Genomic DNA, 20,777 nt, shown 5'->3' with positions numbered 1-20,777 from the left:
GAGGTTTTTCCAATAAAAATTTGAGAAGAAGCCAGATTCAAATATAGAATTCACATAATCAACATTTAGAAAGTGCCTAAGGAAACAAGACATTGCTAACTGATACAGCTTGTCCTCAGTACAGCTTGTCCAAGTCAAGCATAGCAATGCTCATCTCTAATGTGGTATTAGTACATCCCCAAATGGGAAACTTTTTCATATAAATGAAAATAACCTAATTCTAAGGTCTTTTCATTTTATTCTCTAGTAGAATTTCCTTTTCTCTCTGAACAATATTTGGATTCTGGGAGACTGAAGTAGGATTTTGGAGTTTATTTCAGAGATGTAGGAACTGGCTTGATGTTTGCTGATGGGTACTTGTTTTTGAACTCTTCAGTAAAATGAGTATATGCTGCCTTTTCGTCATCAATAATATGTGCCAATCACCTAAATGACAGATTTCTTTTGAAGGCTTTAGTGCACTTTTGTAGATGTCATCTTAGTCTCATAGATTTTTCTATTTAAAGACTTCAGATGGCTGCCATAGCATCATTGCAACATAAGGAAAGACAAGTACTTAGATAATCTGCAAAGAGAAAAACTGAGACAGAGGATCCATACAGTCTAGCTAGAGATTACCATTAGGACAGAACTGGCACATCACTTCACTAGATTGCACGCATCCTCACTTCCTTGCATCGATAACACAAAGACATTTACCTGTTTTTCTTCCTTCTGCCCAATGACTACATATATATAAAGGCGTAGTTTTTAATTGTTAATTTAGCTATTTCAAAAACATTAGGCATATACTTAATAACCAAGCCCCTCCACAGTTATTGTAATACTGATCTGAAATATTAAGATACGTGGTTTGTTGGTAAGAGCATGAATTCGGAGTCAGACAGACGTGAATTCAAATCTCCGTTGAGTGGCTAATGGGACCCTGAGCAAATTCTTCACCTACGGGAATCCTCAGCTGTAAGTGGGGCCGCGATACCTCTTAGGAGCGCATCAAATGAGGGAGCAACCGTGAACTGCACGGTGCTCTACGTGGTAGCTAGCGCCACTCTCTTCACAATTATTAAGAGCCCTGTGTACACCGTGGATGGTTTCTGATGAGAGTCTTACACTGTTTAATGTAGAAGAGAAAGTACTGGTCTTGGTAACGGTAAAGTAGCTAAGCAAGAATAGTTCGGTAGGGGCGCCTGGGTGGCACAGCAGTTAAGCGTCTGCCTTCGGCTCAGGGCGTGATCCCGGCGTTATGGGATCAAGCCCCACATCAGGCTCCTCCGCTATGAGCCTGCTTCTTCCTCTCCCACTCCCCCTGCTTGTGTTCCCTCTCTCGCTGGCTGTCTCTATCTCTGTCGAATAAAATAAAAATAAAATCTTTAAAAAAAAAAAAAGAATAGTTCGGTAAAGTTGTCGTGATAAGAATCTTAACACGACGGAAGGAAAGACGCGGAAACGGTACAGCGCTAGCCCTGGGCTGTGGATTAGCGGGTGTGCGGGGAGGGCAGCGGAGGCGTGCAGCTGTCACTCACACGGGGGTGACGCCCTTGGGCAGGCCCAGGGCGTTGACGGCCACCGGCGGCGGCTGCGAGGGCAGCAGGGCGCTGAGGAAGGCCGCGGGCGTCTGGCTGTGGCCGAAGCGGGCCGTGGGCGAGGCGCACAGGGAGGCCGGGGCCACGCTGGGGAGCGGGGGGCGGCGGCGGCGGCAGCGGGAACACGTCGGGCACCGGGAAGGCCGTCGTGGGGCTGAAGACCGGGGGCGGCGGCGGCGGGGGCGACGGCGAGGACGGGCACCACGGAGCCTCGGGCTCGGCGCCGAAGGGCTGCGTGAAGGGCGGCGCGGACGCGCGGCCGAACTGCTTCAGGGTCGGGGACATGGGCGACGGGAGGCTGGAGGAGCTGGGGCTGGAGGCCGGCGTGCCGTGGCCCGACGCGGGGCCGAGGTTCTGTGCCGCGATGAACTGCTTGGGGCGCGCGTAGTTGAAGGAGCCGGAGGACTGCATGGCGGGCGCAGAGCGGGAGGCGAGGGCGCTCATGGGCTCCGGGGAGGCGGGCGACGCGCAGGCCGCGAGCTCGGGGAAGGCGGGCGGCGGCGGGAAGGGCGGCGACGGGGGCGCGCTGCGCGGGGCGGCGGCGGGCGGGGGGTGCCGCGCGCTGGCCTCCTGCTCCAGCCGGATTTGGTTCTGGAGTTGCTGGATTTTCAGAGGGTCCCTGTGGGGGGTGGGGGGGGAGAGAAAAGCGACACCTTCAGAGAGGGAACTAGAAGGAATGTTCACCTGGGGCAGCGAGGTTAACTTGGGGGCGAAACTTCTGACGTACGCCAGCTCCAAAGGATCACCTGAATAAGTGGGTCTGAATAAGGCCCGAGTTATTTAGCCTAAAGTGTGTTGCCCGTTATTAATTCTGGACAAAGCGCTAAGTCAATTAAGTATAATCGGTTATCTCAAGGTCTAATTTAAGTTTTACCTAAGATGATCCAAATCAATTTACAAATTCCAGTGATGGAAATTTGGTCTGACTTCCAGAACCATATTTCATTTTAACAGAACCAGAAATATGAAGAGAAAAACTTTCGACATGAGTTCTCAGCCCTCTCTCATTTGTTGTCAAATTTTTGGAAGAGAATTCTATCATAATGAGAAAGTTAAAAGAAAAGACAAGTTATTTTTGGAAGATCAAGGTTAGTCCAATTTGCCTACTTTAGTGCTATCAACTCTGCATTCAGTAAATACCACAGGGTGATGGGGGGGACAGCTACTTTAATTTCTGCATTTATTGCCTACAAAAAACATACGTAGAATTTACTGTCACCAAAATTTTAGTAGTGAACCCTGAATTGCCAATTATTTAGACAAACCTTAATACACACTGATATTTTGCGCCATGTCTAAAGTATACAAATGACACTGGTCTTTAATATGTAGGTAGGTGTTCAATAAGCAATAACAAATTATTTTATAATAATAATAATAATAATAATAATAATAATAATAATGCAGTTTTAATTCTCCAGGTACTTTCCATCGAGAAGAGATAGTTTGAATTTTATTTTTTACAAAAGCTAGTGAGCAGCTAGCAATTAGCTAAAACCTAACCCTATTTCACTCAAGCAAGCTTTCCTGGTTAGCTGAATTTTACATCCAAGATGTTTTCCTGTCTTCAGTGACCAATGGCTGTCAAAAGAAACTTCAACAGAAGGTGGCACTATAGCGAGCAGCCAGAACAGCCATGCAAAACCAAAGCCATACTCCTAACTTTAAGCCTTTTAAAGCTTAAACAAAAAAACAAAAAAACCCTCCAAAACTTCCTTATCCATAAGTATTTAATTTCAAAATCAAGCTTTTAAAACTGAAAGCAATGAAAGGAATTGAAGCTGATCAGAGTGAATAAAAAGTTAGCTCTTAGCAAGTGTCATTCAACGTAGGAACACCCTGTGTCTCCATCCCCTTCTGTCATTATCCAGTAATTACACATAAACCCACAAGAAGAACAAGAAATGCTTTCTTGGGAACTGAAAAGTATAAATTAGATGGTTCTTTTATGTATATAAAGTATATAGATGGCTCTATATGCTTAATCTGTGCAGAGCATCAAAGATTTCAACAACAAAGAATTTTGTGGGGTCAGTACTATGGAGCTCAGTTGGAGCGTTTTAAAAGCAGCTATGCCACTGCTAGGATTCACCAGATGCTCAAGTTCCAGATGTCGGTGTGGTTTGGGTCCCCTGTCCAGCACATGTGCTCCTGCATTCATGTATTTAGAACTGGCCCAGGAATAGAAGTCATAAAAACCACCCAACAGCTCTAAACCCATCATCTAGCACTCTCATCCTAAATCCCCAAATGCTCCTTTCTGATCTTCCTGCCTGGTCTATCACCTTATTTCCTACCTATGCAGCCTAGTCCTTGAATGTTCATCATGAACATTCAGAGGACCTGTGTACCTGGATTGGGAGTGGTCCGTGTGGCCCTTCTCAGAGACACTGCTCCCCTACTCTGGCCAGCTGGGCTCACCATGGCCTCAGCTGTGTCTTAAGGTATTTTGAGCTTGGCCTGGCATCAGCAAATAGCTGTGTTTAGTGGCTCTGGCAAGGCTGCTACAGACTCGTATCATTCCTTATATCTGGTGTGAGGACTCCTGTGCCCCAGGATTAGGGAGTGGTTCCTGAGAAGCCAGTCTTCAAAGAAGCCAGGGCAGGAAAGCCCAGACCACCACTATATGCTAACTCTCCCGGGGTCATGCCTACTCTTCTGGCCATTAAGAACCACCACCAAGTTTGTTAACACCCATGTGGGCTTAAAGCTGCTGAGATGCTACTTTTGTAATAAGTGATGGTTCAAGAAAGTCTTAATGTAGCGTTTCACAAGAAATGAACTAGTAGATACTGCAGTGAAGAACTTTGCTAGGGTTTCTACTCCCCCATTTTGCACTGGGCGAAGAATAAAATATGCAGAGAACTGGAGAGGTGGGAAGGGAGAGTAAAACGGTTATTTTGAATCATGAAGTGTCTGGTTTGATTTCTGGCAAATCATAATATTTTAAAGAACACTTGAGTTAAATGGATCTGACTCCTGGATTCTGAGATGATGAAATGCACAATTCTAAATCATTTTCTCCGTCCTCGTTATGTTATTTTTATAAAAGTTGATTTTCACGGAGATAAAAAGGCAAAGGGAATGAAAGCTACCAGAAAAGCCCCTGGAAATTACTTAAATGTTATAAAAATTCATCACTTTTCTGGTTTCCCCATTTTCTTCTTTTTTTCTGAAAATGAAACTGCATTGAACCTCTTGGAAATACTATGTCAAGGCTGAAAAGTTAAGACATCTCGACAGCCCTAGTTGCAAGGACAACACTTTGAGTGGCATATTAAAATTTTTGATTTTGCACAACTACTTCATCAACCACACCCTTCCCCCAGCCTTTTTCCCTCCCTCTACCACAATTCAAAAAGTCTAAGAAATTTTCTATTCTTACCCCTCCTTCAATTCTAAAGGCTTCGATACTTAAGGAAACGAGATGTCTGGACTTTTTGTTACACACCTGTCACAGCCCATTTACAGATGGGGAAACTTCAAGTAACACGCTCAAGGTCACAGAACAAGTCACCTGCAGAGCCAGGTTCGATCTGTGTCTGTATCTGGCTTCTTTAACTGCACCAGGCATGTCCACATGGAAGAACCCCCACCTCCAATGTGATTAAAAAAAAAAAATCTGTCATCTTTCCCCTCTATGAACTTTCTCCACTCATGCCTCCACGAAGCCACAGCGTGAGGGCCAACGTTTTAAAATTTTACATATTTAAGAATATATTTCGGAATATCTGACTGCAAACTTGATTCTTCTTAGGGTGAAACGGTGCAAAGATGAGAAAATCTTGGCAGCTCAGAAAGGGAATATGTAAATATTAACTCAGTGGATTCCCCTCTTACATTACAGAAAATCAAGAACCCCCCTCCCTGCACCCCAATGGTTTGGACATAGATTTTAACTAGAACAGTTTTACAGATTTAGATTGGATGGGGCAAAGATTTAGATTTGACAGGGACATATAGAGAGACATGCAGAACCCAATTTACTTTCCAATTCAGTAATCTCTCTTGCCACTCAATTAAAGCAGCCTTGGAAAAATGTAACCAGCCAAGTGACAGTGTGGTACAGGAGAAAAAGGCTAGACTCAAGTTCAATGGCACTGACTGGGAACCCAACTCCACCAGCTACTAACTGTGGGGTCACCGTGAGGATTCAATGAGCACAATGCCTGGTTCACAGCGTGAGTTCAAGAAACATTCCACGGCAGGAGAGAACCACCACATCAGTTCGTGTTACTGTATAAAATGCACCCTAAAAAAAATGGAGATAATGTTCTACTTACTGCAAGGGAAATTTCCTCTTTATCTGTTCCCACCAGAAGTGGTGGTCCTTCTTATACTCATAAAACCACAGCAGGGGCAGGAGATGAGAGACAGCACGAGTCATGCACCTGGCACTGGACTGACTCATTTTCAACCATCCTGGGAGGCTGGTATTTTCATCCCCATTAAAAAAATTCCCCATAGATTAGTGAGGTCAAGTAATTTGTCTAAGGGCAGAACCTGGATGTGAAGGGCTGGCTGGCTCAAGAGCCTTCTTTCCAAAATGCTCAATAAACAAGAAAAAAAAAAAGGTTTATTAAAATGTTAGCTTATTATTATACATACCACTTTTTCTCTGGGGACCTGCAGCCCAAGCTCAAAATGAATGATGTGAAAGTAAACTTCTGGAGAACAACTTTTATGTAAATTGGAAATTCCCAGTATGTCTCTCTCTGGAGCAATGTCTGGATTGCAAGAAGTAATTTATCCCCTGCTCATATTAATAAAGATCGAGTATTTATAATTGTCTGGAGAAACTCATGGGATCTTGAAGCTGAACAACATTTGTGCTTTCAGAATAAATGCGCTGTTGATTTATATATTTTCTTTCATTTTTTATTGTGTGATACAGAAGCCACTGTATGATAAGAGGTGCAGGACTGCGCCCTCCGAACCGAGAGCTCTGCTGGTCCTGCTATTTATAAGCACTGTGAAGGCAAGGACAGTGACCTCCAGCATCCTCACAACACTAACCCGGCACCTTCACAACACACAACCGAACGCCACACTGGCAGACACACACTGGCAGTGACAGAAACCATGTGAATTTCTGAGTCCATCAGGTACATTCAGTAGGGCAGGCCTACGACAGGAGGGCCCCACACTGCACTGGGGAATTTTAAGCATTTTCAAATGAGGTAGATAAGTGAATTAGGGAATAAACTGGGTGTTCCCACAACATTGGCTGGGATTAGCTCAGTATCAGATGTATGAGAGAACTCAATATATTAACTCTGGGAACTTATAAAATAGAATATAAAACTCCTACAAGGGCTGCAGTTCAGGGAGTGCTGATTAAGTTCCATCTACTTTATTATATTAGTACTTCAACCGTCTTGATCTTGTTTCTATTACTCATACTTTAATTTATATCTTCATATCACATAAACTAGGTCCACTTGGTGAGGGTCAATATCTAACAACTTGCTTTGTTTAGCACTAACTTATTCCGGCCCCTTGGTAAAAGGTACATAAATCACAACCTTGAGAACAATCATTTACACAATAAAAATGAATTAATGTAAGCCAAATGAGAATGTACTGTACTGGGTTTTGGGGAGGTGGTAAGTGCAAAAATAGCTAAGAATTTAAATACATTCTCCCTGAGGTTGGGGGAGAGGGCAGGGATAAAAGGTTTGGATCTTCTACAAAGTACCGTCAACAAGAGAATGTGCGAATCAGATGAAAATTGACTACTGCTTGGGAATGTGTGTTTAGCATTTATTGCAAAACGACATAGGTTTCTTTATACAAACCATGTTCTTTGATCTTTAATTTATTCTGAGCCTTTTGTAAATCATCCCGACTCCCTAGGTAGAGCCAGGACGGAACCCAATTAATTACACAGGAGGGTTCAGGGAAGAAGTGACCGGAGTGAAATCAGCACACGACTTGCGTCTCTTTAGAAAAGCTCGTCTTTTCCACTTAGAATAAGAACTGCCCTTGGCTCTGCTACAGAAAAACAGGAGCTCTTTATGTCTTCATATATAAAGTTGAGGTCTATTTGAAGTCATTCCATGTACCATGAGAAAGAGGGAGCAACTGCTGACCACTTCATAATCCTCCTGGGAATGTCTCTGAACTATCAAAGGATGGCTGTGTCCCTCACGTAGCTCAGGCAATGGGGACTGGGTGGCTGGGCTGGGGTCCCAACAAGGGCCAACACTGACTTGAGCTGTTCCTCGGAACGGGAATCCTGCAGCTGGCTTCCCAGATGCGGGGGATTCTCCTTCAGGAGGTCCGTGGAGGCGCGACTCTCTGTGGGGCACGTAAATGGTCGTGTGGCTTTGTGAAGGCTGCAGGTTGGGGTCCAAAGCATCTGTAGTCCTGCCAAAAGGACTGGACCCCGCCTACATTGTATGCGAGAAGGCGCAGACTCCAATGGTGTTTGCCTGATGAATCCGAATGAGGTGGGCTGCTGGCGTCTCAGCCTCAGCTTTTTTTAAGGGAGGAATGTGAGGTCAGGTTCTAAAAGCATCAATTCCACATCACAGTTAAATGCCTTAAATAATTTTCATTTCTGTTGCTGCACAGGCTAGTGGAAACAGCAGGAAGAGATTAGCTGCTGATTCTTAGAAAAACTGCTCGAATATAGTGGACATTAAGAGACACTGACGCGGATAAAGTCACTATCACGCACGCTACTTACAAGTAAGAACAAAGAGTCGACCGGAGAAATGTTCAAATAGTTCAACTCCAGTTCAGCTACCAGCTGTTTCTGACTTTGGATAATTGGCTTAGCCTATCAGGGACCCAGTTTCTCAACTTGAAAATGGGAATTTATAATGTAGTATCTGTAAGGTCCTAATAAACTTTCAGATTTTATGATCCTTACTCTTTAGCCCAGTAACATTCAAACATTATAAAGAAACTGAGTGTAAAAGGAACTCATAAACAACTAACCAAGTCCGAGCATGGCGTTCGGTGGTATACATATGTCATTCCTAGGCATATGCTGTTTTCACAGCCATGAAATTGTTTTTGAAAAATGAGTATGTTATTTCCTGGTGAACAGAAATAGATTTTGAAGGCCTCAGAGAAGCAAACTAAAATCATTCCACAAATGACTCTTATAAAATCTCATAAAAGGAAGGATACTTTTATTCTGTAAACAATCATCACCTCATCAGCTAACATTAATTGCATTTTTTTCTTAATGCAGGTAAATTCTACAGATCAATCCTGTCCACAAGTTAAGAAAAATAGCTTTAGGGTTTTGTGTGTCTCAGAACAGCTCCCGTGGGAATTGGGTTGGATGCGGTTCTGCTAGAATGTTCTCCCTTATAGAAACGTGAACTAGTTAGTTCAGTGGCTCAGGAACCACTCACTGTTAACAGACCTTTACTCTCTTTCCACCACAAAACCTTTTTGTCCACTGGCCTGATATTGTAAACCTCCTAAAAATTGAGGTATTTTCTTGACCATAAAGATCTGGTAACGTCACGCTCTGGATCTGTAATCTGGGGGTGTCAGTCCTGTCTCTGTGCTCACTCTCGCCCCCTCTGCACTGACAATGCAAGCACCCACCGCTCCTTCTCGAAGCGCTCTTCTCACTGCCATCATCCTCATGGCCACCACTGTCTTGTTCTCCTGCCTCTGATCCTGTGCCTTCCCCTCATGGCTTCTTCTCTGGCCCTCTCACTACGGTGTCCCCCCAACACCAGAACTCTCTGATCACTCCCTAATCTATCTCTGACCCAGACCCCAATCCTAAATTCCAGTTCTGTTGCCCAGTTCATAGACAGAACATAAACTCATCACACCTAAGACAGGGTACCCCCTCCTCTAATTTCCCCACCCAATAACGCATGGATAATTCGAAGATTCCCACAGTTTGGCCCCAAGCAGTCCTAACTTCTTCTAATTCCTGCTCTAGCTCCACATTTCATCCTTTCAAATTCCAAGTCTCCTTGCTCCCCAAATTCACGTTGGGTTTTCCTTCTTAGCCTTCTTGCGTGTCCTGCCCTCTTTGGGAAGGCCCACCCCCACCAGTTTCTCTCCATCCACTGAGGCTGTCTTTAGCCTTTCGTGCCCCCTTCAACATCTATCTTTCCTCGAAGTCCTCCCCAGTATTATCTAGCGGTTCTTTCTCCCTCCTGCAAGTCGCGCCAGTCCTCATGGCTGGTACGGCACTGCCAGGGCTTGGCGGTGACATCCTCCGCCCACACCCACGAGCCAGATATTCTAGAACCAGGTGTGGGTTCTCTGTGCTCTCCTGGCGATTACTGCAATGTTTGGCAGTACCCATGAGGAGCTCATCAGGCATCGTTTTAGGCGGAAAATGGGAAAGGTGAAACAATCAGAGCTCTTATAAGGATGACAAGACTTGTATTCTAGTTTTTTTAGTATCCAAAATATGAAACTCCCATCCCCCAAAAGGGAGTGTTTGTGAAGCTGGTAGGCGAGTTCCCAATTTGGCATCCGTGCGGCACTCCATCGTGTTCCAGGCCGCGGAAGCCTGTACCAGTGCCCATTTTCCATTTTATTTGGTTATCAGTCAGAAGCACCTCGAGTTTATGTTTACCTTGAGGAAAAGTGTCTCAGGGATATTTTCAGAACTTGGTGAAAACTTTAGTCATCTCAAGGCATTTCTTTTCTTTAGAAGGGCCCATTCTGCCCATCGCTGCCATGTTTTTTTCCAAAGCATAGATTGTATCCTGAGATAACAAAGACAGTCCCTGTACAGAAAGAGGAAATGGCTCCCTGTGTGTCCACTGCATAGCAGGCCACGAAGACCTAACAGCGCAGTGTGAACAAAACTGCACAGGACAACCGTGCTGGGGCTGGGACCTGAGGCACTGATGATGCCTGCCCGCAATTCACGCTGATGTCTGGACTCGTTTTTCAAGTGTTGTGGAAGCACTGCTGGGAGTTGCTACTGGCTGATACTAAGTTAGAGAATGTGTAGGTGGAGGCCATGCTTGCTTTCTGGAAGGAGAATGAGGCCATTGGTTGGTGACATGGCGGTAAGCATTCATAAAAGCAAGTAATGACTCACTAGCTGGTGGAGAATTGGATGAGTTCCTTCTTTTTTTTTTTTTAAGATTTGAGAGAGAGAGAGAGAGCAAGAGCGGGAGGGGCAGAGGGAGAGGGTGACAGAATCTCAAGCTGACTCTAGACTGAGCACAGAGCCCAGTGTGGGGCTTGATCTCATCACTCTGAGGTTATGACCTGAGCCAAAATCAAGAGTTGGATGCTTAACCGACTGAGCCACCCAGGTGCCCCGGGGTGAGTTACTTCTTAAAATCAATTTCTTGAAACTTCAAGAGGAGTGGACATCTGCTTTTATGATCTACCATTCTTCCCTTCATCTGGTAAAATCAGTTCATCCCCTCCTTCACAGACCAGCTTCTACCCCAATCCTTATGGGTCTGCCAGTCATAATCCCCCAACCCTTGGTCACAGGGTGAGCATGTCACCCAGGACTAGCCAATCCTTGTTGGCTTCACCAAATCATTCCAGGAGAAATAATGATCCAGGTCAGGCCGGGCCAATCAGGATTTTTCATACTGAAGATGAGATGGAAATGTGTCTCTTTGACAGATAGCTAAGATTAGATAACTAAAAGGACAGAAATCCCTCAGAGGTGCTGGCTGCGATGGAAGAGCCTACAAAAAGGAAGCCAAAACATAAAAAGAAGCCACACTGGGAGAGAAAAGACAAGAGAGGTGACACTGGGATGCTATCTTAGCACCTAGATTCAGATAGCCCTCACATCAGTTTTATCTGTCAATTCCAGGTACAAAATAACTGCTCCTCTCCATGTTTTTTTTGTTTTTGTTTTTGTTTTGCTTAAGTTAGTTCAAATGTTCTCTCACACTGTAAAAAAAAAAGTAACCCTGGAGACCAACCAGTCCAAGTTCCTTATTTTACAGATAAGGACATAGAAACAGAGAGAGATTAACTACACAAAGTTATCGGCTGGTCAGTGCCAAAGGCCTGACAAGAGCATCTTGCTGGTAAGAATAATATTAAAAATTAATAGCGGGGCACCTGGGTGGCTCAGTTGGTTAAGCAACCGACTCTTGATTTAGGCTTAGGTCGTGATCTCAGGGTCGTGAGATCGAGCTGTGCGTCCGGCTCCGTGCTCAGCAGACGGTCTGCTCCAGAGTCTCTCCTTCTCCCTCTGCCCCTCCCTCCACTCTCTCTCAGACAAATAAAATCTTTAAAAAAATTAATAGCACTACTGAAGTTGATGCATCAGTAAATAATGAATATATATCTTGTTCATAAAATTGTGAAAGAAACCATCAGATGGTCTAAAAACAAATGACTGAAAGTGCTGATCTCTGGAGAGTGAGACTAGAACGAGGTAGAGGAAGTCTTTTATTTTTGCATGTCATAGTCTCCTATACTAGCAGCTTGACTATTTTTTAACCTTGTGCATATAAAAATATAATGTTTAAAATGCAGAAAATTCTTAAGACATACAAAGTATAATTAATTCTTAAAACATAAAATTCCTGAAGCTTCTATTTTAAAGAATTTCAAATGGTAAAAAAAGGACACAGTGCTCTTACCAACTATTCCAGAAGAAGAAGAGCATCTAGTCCATGTATCTGAATTCCCAGGGGAGGCCCTTGTTCACAGACTTTAATCAGGGCACCTGGGCGGCTCAGTCGGTTAAGCGTCTGCCTTCAGCTCAGGTCATGATCCCAGGGTCCTGGGATCGAGCCCCATGTTGGGCTCCCTGCTCAGCGGGGAGTCTGCTTCTCCCTCAGCCCCTCCATCCCGCTCGTGCTCTCTCTCTCTAATAAATAAATAAAATCTTTAATCAATCATGACGACGACTACTACTACTACTGGCACCAGTAGCTTCATTGCCACCTGGCACTGAGCACTTGCTATGTACCAAACACTGTTAGGAGTCCTTAATCTATACCAACTATACTGCATCTTTATAAAAAACCTAAGGAGAGAAGGCCTCTTTTGTTATCTCCATTTTATATATGACGAAACCGAGGCACGAGGTTAAACAGTTGCTCACAGGTACACAGCTGGAAAGCAGTGCCGATGGGCTTACGCCGAGGCGGTGTGGCTCGTGACTATTATCTTATGGTATCTCTCGTCAAGGCAGCAGGACTTATCTAATACTTGCATGTGCACTATGACCCCTTCAGCCACGGGGGACCTTTCTAATGTGGTTTCCACCCAAGACTGGCTCTAACTCTGTCACTCCCACCCCTTTGTTACTGGGAATACCAACACTTCAACGGAGCCCAAAACAGCCACACAGAGAGACAGCCTGACTATGTCCTAGAGACATTCCACATGTACAGTTTTAGGTAGGGAATGCTTTATGCTTCATATGCTGTGCTTTGCCAACTTTTATTTCTTGGAGAAATTGCCACTGGGCTATTCCCTGGCAGAGTGACCGTGCCACAAATTATCTGTGTGGCCTTGACTAAGACGGGTCTGAGTTGCTTCTTATCTGTGAAACAGAAAATCAGACTATTTTTAAATAGTCCCTTAAAATATGTTTTAAAGTTCCTCCCAACTATAAAATCCACAATCTGGTCTCTGAAAATTGGACATGTGAATATTAATTTTTGTGTTACCACATCTTTTGAGAGACTGCATCGCTAAATATAATGGAATTTTAAAAAATGGTTATCTTCCACCTATTGATGAACAACACTGACTTATAAGGATGACATTTTAGATTTCTAGTAGCCTATCGCTGAAGAACTAAACAACATTTCTGAATAAACGATAAGATGCCAATAACATTTTCTACATATTTCAGTCTCGCAAGGGTAAATAAGTGAAAGGAGTGCACAGCTGGACCTGAGTACTCAAAGAGTAATCGATTTTCTCTTAAAGGTCGACCATTGCTAGCATACATGCTCACGACCGAGACAGCTAAGGCAAGGGTTCCACGGCGTGCTTGCAGGCATTGCCTGATCACCAGGCACCAATTCCAACCTCTTTAGGGAAAAGGTTCTTGAAAAAACTCAAAAATGCATTTTGGCAAGCTCAAGAGCCGTAGCTTAGCAGTGTGCACTAAGAGACTTGTGACCAGGGAAAAGAACTGTTAAATTTTAAGTGGCTCTGACCTTTCTTAGCTTATGACCAACTGACCTTGACATTCCTTAGAAGCCAAAGGATGAGCTGTAGTCATGACAGTGCTGACCGACCTTCCCGCTCAGGAGGCAGACCCAGTCCTGGCAGCAGTAAATGAAGTCTATCCAAATGTGTCTTGGGAAGAACCATAATAAATGAGGTTTCCTCCCTGAGAAATGACTAAACCACTAAAATAATTCTTAGATAAAAGAGCCCAATTACTTAATGTAATTACTCTTGTAAAAAATGAGAGAAATGTATCATAGCTCCATGAAGTTTCAGCATGGTTCTATATGACCGTATATAGTCAAGAGGCATTCACCTACCCTTCTACTGAATGGAATGTTCTAGAATATGGTGTTTATGACTCTCAGTAAGAGAAAAACCCTGCGACATCTTGAAATGCCTTCTGAAAGAAGAAAACTTTATAGTAGATACACCTACAGTATTGAGCTTGTTTTACTTTACTTCTTTTCCAAAACATGTAAATAATGAAGTCTGCAGCATATGACACTGGGTTTTATGATTAGATTTTAAAATGTTACATATTAGGTGGCCCCTCATTTAGGGAAGTCGTGTATACACCTGGATGTGATTATTCTTTTTAAAATTCAAAACAAATAATGGAAAAAGCTACTTGAGTATAAATATCTGTATGATGATGTAAACAGGAGATTCACAGAATGATAGACGGAAGGGACCTGGATCATCTTGTAGGACAGAAAAGAAGGACATGTGTCGAAGTACCCCACAGGAGACCGCTGACAGAGCTGCATTTAGTAACCAGCTTTTTTGCTTTTAGCCTCGCAAGTGAAGACACCAAGGTACGAACTTCTTTCCCTAAAAGCCTTTCACTAACAATTAAACCGAAAGGTCATTTTTAACAAGAATACAGATAAATAGTCCAAAGAACAAAGGAAAGATCTGTTGTAAATCAGTCAGGTTCCAACAAGGGCTCCTTCCTCCCAGAAGAGGAAGGAGGGAGCCTTGCTTAGGAATCCTGCGGAGCTGTTTGTCCAACGGTTTTATGTCCTAACGCAGTTACAACATTCACGTGTGTGCGTGTGCACGTACCCATACGTCTGACTGGACACAGTATCAGCAGAATGCTCATTTTCAAGTTTAAATTCGATAAAATTATTGTCTACAGACAATAGTCCTATGTAAAAATTATAGAATAATGATACTTTTACTCCTAACTTGACCTTCCAAGTCTGACCATCTGTCTTGATGGTGGCCACCAGGAATCAAAGCATTATCTACAATCTCAGAAGCACAAAGAGTTCATACCAGGGAACCAAAATTAATGTGAATTTTGGTTGTTCATGCCTTCTAAATAAGACGGGATTAATGTACTACATATAGAAACATGACAGTTATGAATTTACTAGTGATATTTTTTCTGGCTGTGGACATTTCTTGGTCTCTAAAATATATGAATAAATGAAAGAGCCACAGAATTTACAAAAATGTCAAAATGAGCCAGAGGACATTAGTCATCTATGATATATCTCACGCACACACGCGCGCGTGCACACACACACACACACACCTTTAAAGAGCATTATGCTATCATCTTTTAAAAATTATTACCCTGTTGCCACATGGGGGGACTTCCAAAAGAGGAAAACCCTTGCCTGTATCCTCCCCTATTGGTTGGTAAGGGAGGTGCATGTGGGCAGGCCTGGATCAGCCCTTCCCTTCCTCTTCTCCTTAGGGCCTGCTGCTTGCAGGAAGAGTGCTTTCTCCTCCCTCTTGGGAGGTGGGGGCTGCTCCAGTGAACTGCAGAATGCTAGCTACCTGTGAATGGGGAGGCACACCTGCTTCACCGCAGGGTGAAGTATTAGCAATGTCACCTGGCTCAGCCACCCATCTCTTTTCTCCTCTAGTTTTCCCCAGTACAAATCTGAGGCTTGGATCTCTCTTTCTCACTCCTTAGCTTATCCCTTAAATGGTCCCAAACTTGAAAAGGAAGAACAGATAGCACCCGTCAAATATAAAGCATTCAGGCACTTCAGTGGTCTGAAGACCTGTAGACACAGGGCCTTCTCTGCTAATTAGTGTATTTTCCAACCATTAGTCATTATTGCTTCAGTGCTTACCTAGAGAGGCTAGCCCTAGCTCCGGTACAGGACAGAGAAGGTGGGGGTGACCTTAGATTGACTCAGTGCAACAAAATAAAAGCATTAAAGAGACCCACTCCCCCTGGGAAGGCAATTTGGTGGCAGGATGTCACTCCCTACCAAGGACTGTGGAAGAGCTCTTGTGCGTCGTGCTTTCCCTAAGGAATTCTGGTAATTGCAAATTTATCCATAACTGTTCCTTTCCAGTTTGACGTTTTAGTATCCCTACCTTCTCCTGATAGAAAGTCTGTCTTTATAGCCCCTTTTCATTCAGCTGATCTAATACTCAGTTTAAATTTACCCTGACAAATGGCCTGTAACATTTTTAGTTTCTTACCCATAACAAAATACTGCCATCAAGTTTTGATTATGAAATTGGTTGGAAAAACAAGGCATCAGCATAATCTTTTTAACCAACAGAATTTAACTTTTTTGGCTTAGAGAATTAAAGCACAAGGATAATTAACGGTAGCTTCTGAAAATCAGTAGAGTAGTCATAACAAAACTTTTTCTTTTTAAAATTGAACTTGTAATTATAACCAGTAACTACAGACCTTTCTATACAATATTCCTTTTTATCTCTTTTGAAATTAAATTCTTTAAAGTACACATGATAAAAATGCAAAAACAAATCCTACTTGATTTCCATATGCAAAGAAAAAAAGAACCTTGACCCACAATTCACACCTTATATAAAAAGTAACTCATAGGAATCTTCAAGTTGACTGTGAACCTGAACTATAAAATTTCAAGAAGAAAACATAGAAAATCTCTGTGACCATAAGTAAGGCAAAGATTTCTTAGGTATAACACCAAAAGTGTGTTCCATAAAAGAAAAAAAAAAACCCTGCTAAATTGGACTTCAAATTAAAAACTCATACCCTTCAAAAAGCAAAAGATACAAAAGGACACCACAAAAAGTATGTCTTCATTCTATACTTTCTTCCTCCCAATCCAATTTCCAGCCCAGCATCAACTAAATACTGATAACCATTCCTGTGTTCCCTCCCAAGCTAGGCTGTACATAAAAAACACACAGGTATATACTATATGGCAGTTACGTTGCTCTTTATAACAAGACTTTTTTAAAAACACAAAACTTTCATATTCAACACATTTATTAGATTATTTAGTTAGTCCCATACTCTTGACAACATTCACGGGTCATGCACACATAGTTGAGACCAAATTCTTTGGAAGTAATTAGTTTTGAAGTTTACTTGAGTAAATATGGAAAGGGAACAGATAAAAAAAATTTAATTTGTCTCAGTTTAAACAAACACAAAAATCTTTCCTAAATTATCAGTCTCCCTGTATTAATTTAGCCATACTTCATATTTCAGCTATGTCAGCTGTTATATCCTGGGGGAGAGATGTTGTCATCCGGGGCCTGGTCCGAAAATATTATTTGAAGTACATAGAAACCAGTTTCTTCAGTTGTTTCCATGTCTTTGGGAACTGGTGTTTTTTCAATAATGAGATTCTCTTTTAAAGAAAAATGAGAATCTCTTGAGTCACTTTGATAATTAGAGGAAGTATTTGCCTAGGCTGAACTAAAAACATTTTTCACACTACACAGACCAATTCACTTCCTAAATGACTCATATAATACCCAAGGGAGCAAGAAGAGGACTCCCACCTCGCTCTAATTCATTATCCTGTTTTATTTCTTCACAGCATTTACCACAAAATTACTGCATTCATATATCTCTTTTTATACTTTCCACCTAAATGCCCAGCCCTCCAGCCCACCCCTGCCCCAGCCCTGGGAGGTCAGTGCTTTGACGGAGGGGACTTCCCGTCCAGTTGTACATGGCTGTGGTTCAGGATCTGACGTGGGCCCCCACGCACACTAGGTTCTCAACAGATACCTCTCCACCGACTGAACTCCGTTTCTACTACCGGGATTAGCTCTTATTCCTGTCCAATGGTTTGTAAATTCATCTCCAGCTGTGAAAAGATGGAGATGACCCTTTAGAATATATTTTTTTAAGATTGTATTTATTTGTTGGACAGAGAGAGCGCGCGCACACACAAGCTGGTGGAACGACAGGCAGAGGGAGAAGCAGGCTCCGGGCTGAGCCAGGAGCCCAAGGCGGAACTCGATCCCAGGACCCTGGGATCATGACCTGAGCCAAAAGCAGACGCTTAACCAACTGAGCCACCCAGGTGTCCCGACCCTCTAGAATATTTAACACTGTATCTGCTACATTGATTTAGAGTGTAAAGGTTTGTGTATCCTAATTTGTATCCGCTAGACCTGTGCTGTCCAAATAGGGTAGCCACTAGCCACATGTGGTTACTGAACACTGGAAATGTGGCTCGTCCAAACTGAGATGTCTGTATGTTTAAAAAACAGACCAGATTTTGAAGATTTAGTTTAGGAAGAGAGTGTAAAAATGATCTCATTATCATGTTTATATTACTTATATGTTGAAACAATATTTTTAACATACTGGGTTAAATAAAATATGTTAAAATTAACTTCACTTATGTCTTCTTTCTTTTTAGTATGACTACCAATAAACTAAAACTGCATATGTGGCCTGTATCTACAGTTCATAATTGTATTGCTACTAGACAGCAGTCTCCACGGGCCTGGTTCTGAAAGTTCCTTCACTGCTTCTCACAAGAAGATTCGGAATAGGAATCATTCTGCAGAGCCTTAGAATCTAAGGCCTTGGTCTCTACGGGATCAATTATGGGAGAGTGGCGATCGATTTGTCCATGGTAGTGGCAAAAAGCTGTCCTCCAAATTCTTACTCGTTTTCTAACGCATTTACTGATTTCTCAGCTAGTGATAGCAGACATTTTTCAAAGACTGTATTTCTCAAGCTGTTCCACTCTTCTAAGACATTCATACAGGTAGGCCTGTTTGGGGCACCCTCAGTGCTACTCATCGTGACGCATGAGAGCACCCCACCATCTCTGACAGAGCGTTCTCCTCCAGGCAGTAAGAGGACTCTCTAATCCCACAGAGAGCCTTGTCCTATTCCTGTTCACACTCCAGGGCCGTGGTTACGGGGCACGGCCGGCCTGGCCGGCTGCAGTGAGCTTGCATATCGACCAAGCACAGGCAAGAAGCTGCGAGGTGAAAGGCAGAGACAGTGGGCTTTGGGGTGGAGATGAATTTGAATTTTTTCTCATACGGAATACAACGTAAGCCTTGGATCATGTAATAGGGCGAAAGCAAAGATGATATAACACGTCAACAGAAGAGGGGAATGACCAAGTTACAGAGCCAAGGTTTTATGCTTAAACAAGGCTGCAGATTTTTTCTCCAGTTTATAAAAATGTTTCAATTAAAGTCTTGATCCCCAAGGACAAAAACAGCCTACTGTCTTAAAAATCCACAGACTATGATTATATTTAGAGTAAGTATAGTAAATGGGAGGGAGTCTAGATTGCAAATGGCCAGACAGTGGACAGGACACGGCTCTCCAACAGGTATTACGTTACTTCTAAAAGACTGTAGTCACCTGCTACTGCCTCCTTGTTAAAGTGCATTCCGGAAAGTTAACAGTCTTTTCGATCATGGTATTATCATTAAGTATCTATCTTTTAACCCAAAAAACAGCATCTCACAGAAAACCTGCCAAGTTAAAGAGAGATTGCAATAGATACTGTCTTCATCCTCAAAGGAGAAGATAAAATGTCAAAGTATTATTTATGCTTGATCAAAAACTATAAAAATAAGATGCCTAGAAAAACAGCTTAGAGTACGCTGATGAGTATATAACCTAAAAAAAAAAAAAAAAAAAAGCCTTCTGGTATTACTGAGTTTGGCTAAATATAGTTAGCAGCCCTCATGCTTCGTAGCACATTTTCCCCTGGAATTCAGCTAATACAAACACAACAAACGGAGGGAACCTGGCCCCCCTCCACGAACATTACATCATTCTTCCTTATTAGGAAAACTTCTTCAAACCTGACATTTTGCTTTAAACAAGCAGTGTTTAATTCTCAATGAGCAACTCGAGATAGAGAGCTGCTCTAATCAGAGGGCTGTTACATGTCAGCAGAAATGTGGGTGACACAGAGGCTCATTTTAACAACGGTATTTTAATTCTCTGAACAGTAGCACCATTATGGAAAGCATTAAAGAGGAACATTTAATGTTCCCCGAAGAAGGTACATTTAAGAAAGCACATTTCATGTTCCTCAAATTTTTGCTGTCCATATATTTTCTGATATACGCATATGTTGCAGTGAATAGAGAGAGAAGTCAGAAATTCTTAGATTCTGGATTTATCACAATTGCAATATTGGTTCTAATCAAAGATTTTTGTATCTTTGTATTGATCTTACCAGGATGATGCCAAGTTAAGAAGCCAAGCAAGTCCCTTTCCCTCTTCTGAAACATCCCTCAGGGTAATGTTTACGATGTTACACAACTTTGGATTACCCTTCGTGCTCTGAGACACTACCATATTAACATGATAACCCAAAAACAACAGCAAAAATGAACAAGTGGGATTCTAGCAAACTAAAAAGCTTCTGTAGCAAAGGAAACTGTCAATGAGATGAAAGGACGGAACCTGTGTGATAGGAGAAAATATCTGCAAAATCATATATCTGATAAGGGATTAATATCCACACTAAAGAAAGAACTCATGCAAATCAATTTCAAAATATGAAAATAATCCAATTAAAAAATGACAGAGGAACTAAATAGACATTTTCCCAAAGAAGACATACAGATGGCCAACAGACACCTGAAAAGATGCTCAACCTGACGAATCGTGAGGTAAACGCAAATCAAAACCACAAAGAGTTATCACCTCACACCTGTCAGGATGGCTATCATCAAAAAGACAAGAGACAAGTGTTGGCCAGGATGTGGAGAAAAGGGAACTCTGGCGCCCTGTTGGTAGGAATGTAAATTGGTGCAGCCCAATGGCGCAATGGGAAACAGTATGGAGGTTCCTCAAGAAATTAAAAATAATAGTTACCATATGATCCAGAA

The 20,777-nt window shown here is 42.6% G+C and overlaps 1 protein-coding gene across 9 annotated transcripts in view; it reads right to left on the bottom strand.

The window, feature by feature from the left end:
- The window catches only part of PALLD (palladin, cytoskeletal associated protein), a 396,356-nt gene that overhangs the window by 39,436 nt on the left and 336,143 nt on the right, over positions 1-20,777 (bottom strand). For 5 of the 9 annotated variants that reach the window (XM_045798679.2, XM_045798680.2, XM_087866572.1 and 2 more), the window contains one exon: positions 1,524-2,202. The exons of the other annotated variants lie outside the window; for them this stretch is intronic. The gene's annotated coding sequence lies outside the window, so the exon portion shown is untranslated. The remainder of the gene's footprint in view (positions 1-1,523; positions 2,203-20,777) is intronic. 9 annotated transcript variants of the gene reach the window in all.

This window comes from Ursus americanus, chromosome 13 (assembly GCF_024610735.1).
Source record: "Ursus americanus isolate L20-20 chromosome 13, mUrsAme1.1.p, whole genome shotgun sequence".
Lineage (NCBI taxonomy): Eukaryota > Metazoa > Chordata > Mammalia > Carnivora > Ursidae > Ursus > Ursus americanus.
The sequence above is the reverse complement of the archived record's forward strand: the minus strand, read 5'-3'. Positions and strand labels throughout refer to the sequence as shown.